The sequence below is a fragment of the Lissotriton helveticus genome, chromosome 1_2 (genome assembly GCF_964261635.1).
Source record: "Lissotriton helveticus chromosome 1_2, aLisHel1.1, whole genome shotgun sequence".
NCBI classification, from domain to species: domain Eukaryota; kingdom Metazoa; phylum Chordata; class Amphibia; order Caudata; family Salamandridae; genus Lissotriton; species Lissotriton helveticus.
This window is the reverse complement of record NC_136058.1, coordinates 319890290-319894509: the sequence shown is the minus strand read 5'-3', so window position 1 is coordinate 319894509 and position 4220 is coordinate 319890290. Positions and strand designations below refer to the sequence as shown.

Below are 4220 nucleotides of genomic sequence, written 5' to 3'. Positions count from 1 at the left end.
GGCCTCTCGGGCTCCGACGTGCGCCTCCCTCCCCGAGGGGGGGGCTAAACCCCTCACCAGCGCGGACCACGATCCAAGCGGCCGCCGGCAGCAGCGAGACAGAGGGAGAGATCGGGGCCTACGGGCGCAACACGCGCCGCCAAAGGAGTCGGGACGCGGAGCGGGGAAGCTCCGGTCACGAGGCTAAAAGGTCAGAAGGGGGCAACAAAGAATAACTCGAAGCATTAAATAGTCCGCGATCGCGGCATAGTGCATAAAGCAAGCAAAAGAACGTGCATGTAAACAACAGCAATAACAGTGAAATATCACGCGCCAAGGCAATTCAATAGGCATAGGCCTGACTCAGCAAATAAAGCATATAAGGTATAGAGCACTTATCTGGGCTGCGGAGCAGCAAAGAAAGAGGAGGCCAGATTAGTGTCTCTATATTTTATATGCTTATGACTACTGTGATTGGTTATTGTTATAGGAGGCGTGGTTCAAAGCCTCATGGGAAATGTTGTTTTTCACAATTGTAGTTTTACTTTCATTGGCTGCTGTTTGTGCAGTAAAGAAATGAGAAAGCATAATCAGAAGCCTCCGGTCCTGCCACAGAATCAATCCTGAGTGAGGCTCCGGCTGTTCCTCGAGCTGGATCGAACTTCCTACTTTGCTAAGTCATGGACACGGATGCAATTCCTTTCTTTATGTGTTAGGATTTTTTGCCAATCGCTATATTTTTTATATCGTTTTCACACATAGGGAGATTACTGATTTGCTTAGAATCACAGGGGTGTTGTGTCAAGACCTAGTAAGCAATGACAAAGTCAATAGCTATCGCCTTTGACTCGACTGGCCTTCCCATTGCCTTTTGTTCGTGCTGTACAGCATGGGCAATGCTGACCTTGACTGTGATTTCTAGTTATGCTGTATAGTAGTGTGACTGCTGGGCAGCATGGCTAAAACAAATAATAAATAAAAAAAGACTCTGATGCATTCAGCGCTGATGCACTTAAAAAGAAGTTCATTAGCCCTGGCTGCATCTGAGCACTTTCTTAAATTCGTTTTAGCAGACTGCAAGGCATCTGCATTGCTGTAAAGCATGGCACAAAACATTGTTGAAGCCACTAAGTAGCTCTCATAGGCGAGACCTATCGGCTTTGCCAATGTTTGTTCTTCTTGATGGCCTGTCTCATCTTCCTGTGTAGGCATTAATGTTAAAGGCCGTGTGATGTCACTTCCTGTGGTGTTTTCAAACATCGTTGTGTTGCATTTTTTCAGAGCTTTGTCATTGCGTGGTGACGTCATCTCAACATTACCCTGGTAGACAGAAGAGCAAGTCTCACGTGTGCCAGGGCCCTGTTCTAATTGAATGGGTTCGTGTAAGGAAATGTGTCATGTTACAAGTTAACATGGAGGCATGGCCACGAATACAGAGAGTGGCAAGAGCTGCAGCTTTACAAGTCAGGATCCAGGACACCTCATCTCTGCAAACATTCCTCCTCTGTAGGAAGCAGGAACACAGTCAGACATAAGGCATAGAGAAATACACCCTTCACTGTAGTTTGAAAGTATCATCACTGTTGCAAACATCTCTACATACTATGGGTGACACTCCACAGCGGATCAATGCTTTAATACATACTGTCTAAGATCTCTCCCTATGGGGGGATGTAGCTCAGTGGTAGAGCGCATGCTTCGCATGTATGAGGCCCCGGGTTCAATCCCCGGCATCTCCACTTCTTTTCGTGATATAATTTTTTATTAGTATTTCATGTAAAAAAACTAAACTTGTTTTTCTTTCTTTCACACGTGCGTCTTTCTTTTTGCATCTAGTGTGCTGAGGCCAAGTAATATGCTATTTACAAGTGCCCCCAGACTGAAGATTAGAATGCTCTTCGGTCCTGGCACCGCATATTACAGTGGAGGTGAGAAATGGGGGTTTTGGGGATTGTACAGATATACCGTCTAGACTGCACTTCCCCAACCGCCCTGTGAGGAGAATGATGAGGAAAAGGCCAAAAACCCGGATACACTCAGCTCTTTCCAAGTAGATTAAAAACGCATGAGAGGAAGGGAAATTGCCAGACAGAACACATTCTGTCACCACAGGGCTTTCTGCAGCAGGAAATGGCAGAAGACGTGAGAACTATATTAATAGCAAGGGGATGTAGCTCAGTGGTAGAGCGCATGCTTTGCATGTATGAGGCCCCGGGTTCAATCCCCGGCATCTCCAGTGAAATACTTTTTTTTTGCTACAAAGTTGATTCATAGATTGCAGTTTTCTTCTCCACATGCACGAGAGAAGCAAGCACCCCTCAACTCAGCCATAGTGTTACACTCTGACCTCACAGCGCCAGACAGGGGTGCTGCGCATGCGCCTTATACTCCTGCCAACAGACTGAAGCACCCATGGGCTCAGCAGGAAGCAGCCATGGGCTCAGCAGCAGGGCCACGGGCGGCTGTGGGAGTTGGCAGAAATGGAAATACAGAACTCCTCTCCGGCATACGGTTCAATGTTTGTTTTCAGGTATAAAAAGGCTTTATTGTTAAGATTATCTGAGGGCGCAGACCTCTCTCTCGGGCTATAAATGAGTACTCCCACTGATTTCTGGGATTTGCAGTGTGTTGCAACTCAGCTGATCCAATATAATTAACAAACCTGAAATCGATCATTTGAAACAACACAGGGCATTTTGTCTTTAGTTCTATCGGTGGAGTCACCCGGCAAATTTATTCACGTACAGTTAGCTCTCAATGCTGTGATAAGTCAATTGCTAACATCACAGAGCTTTCACATGGTGAGAAAACAGGGCATTTTGCACAAGGACCAGCCCCTGTACTTTAAGTAAGACCAACACCTGGTGTCACTTAGGGTCTGACTGTGTTCCTCAAGACAGGGACTCGCTGACTATGGTAACCTCCACTAACTCAATTCCCTTTGCCAACATTACAGAGCAAAAACATAAAATGTAACTATCACCTGATGAAGTTTAACATTATATTAATTAATAAGACAGCAATGAACCCCAGAATACATGAATACCATTTTTATAATTAAAATGTACTCACCAAATTTCCCAACAAATTAAAATATCTGTCGGGTTTTCAGCTTTATTAAGTATTTACACAACAAACGCTGTTTAGATACAACAAACGCTGTTTAGATAGATAGGCTCTCAGCCCACTTCTGATCTCTACAAACTTGAGCCTTCGATAGCTCAGTTGGTAGAGCGGAGGACTGTAGTGGAGTGTCTGTCATCCTTAGGTCGCTGGTTCAAATCCGGCTCGAAGGACTTTTGCAAACTACACTTTTTTCTTCTGCTTCACAATAGAAAGCGCCTCTTTCTCAGACCCTCACACGCCGGGGCTTTTCCTGCCTCCTCTCTTCACCTTTACAGCCCAGCTCTCTCCTCCGGCTGGGGCGGGAGGCTTGTGGGAGAGTCGAATCGCCCCCCTCCCTGTGTGCAGCCCCCGCTGCAATGCCCCCTCATCAGACAGAGCCAGGGGCCCCTGGGCTGAAGAGCCAGGCCGGGCCCCGTCTGGAGCAGCCCTGGGAGCTGGTTGTGGTGACTCTGGCAGCAGGTGATGCTGCTGAGAGCGTCTGCTGGGAGGCCAGAGGGTTGCTGTGAGGTGTGTGGGAGGGAGTGTGTGTGTGTGTGTGTGTGTGTGTGTGTTTGTGGAGCCCGTGGCCCCCTGCGTTGGTGTGAAGGAGCTGGAAATGAGAGAGATCAATTACAGGCAGGACAGGGCGGATTGAAGCCTCGACAAGGAGCTGCTCAGAAACAATGCAGACAGCAGATCCTCGTTAGTATAGTGGTCAGTATCCCCGCCTGTCACGCGGGAGACCGGGGTTCAATTCCCCGACGGGGAGGATAAACATTTTTTTATTTTTATTTTTATTAAACAAAGCAGAGTAAGTGATCAGTTGACAAGGATAAACATTTAAAAAAAAAAAGTCAACTCTCTTCAAAAACGGAATAGGTTTTTAGACTGTGAAACATACTACAGACTCAAGAGGTTTTCTACATTTTTGGTACGAATTCTATGGCAGGACGGAGGCTCCGATTATGCTTTCTCAATTTCTTTACTGAAAAACACAGCAGCCAATCAGTACGCAGTAAAGAAATAACAAACTACATTACCCATAAACCCTGGGTAACCATAGAGTATGTGAGAGTATATAAAGGGTCATAGAGGTGAACACTTCCTCTTTCTTTGCTGCTTCGCAGCCAGTTAAG

General features: G+C 46.4%; 4 non-coding genes across 4 annotated transcripts; all 4 read left to right on the top strand.

Annotated features, from left to right (window-relative positions):
• Positions 1-1646: 1646 nt before the first annotated feature.
• On the top strand, positions 1647-1718 carry TRNAA-CGC (transfer RNA alanine (anticodon CGC)). Its single transcript has one exon. It is a non-coding gene; the product is annotated as a tRNA-Ala (tRNA).
• Positions 1719-2143: 425 nt separating this feature from the next.
• On the top strand, positions 2144-2215 carry TRNAA-UGC (transfer RNA alanine (anticodon UGC)). The gene has a single exon. It is a non-coding gene; the product is annotated as a tRNA-Ala (tRNA).
• A 974-nt stretch (positions 2216-3189) lies between these two features.
• Positions 3190-3275, top strand: TRNAY-GUA (transfer RNA tyrosine (anticodon GUA)). Its single transcript is given in 2 exon segments — positions 3190-3226; positions 3240-3275. It is a non-coding gene; the product is annotated as a tRNA-Tyr (tRNA).
• Positions 3276-3781: 506 nt separating this feature from the next.
• Positions 3782-3853, top strand: TRNAD-GUC (transfer RNA aspartic acid (anticodon GUC)). The gene has a single exon. It is a non-coding gene; the product is annotated as a tRNA-Asp (tRNA).
• Positions 3854-4220: the final 367 nt, after the last annotated feature.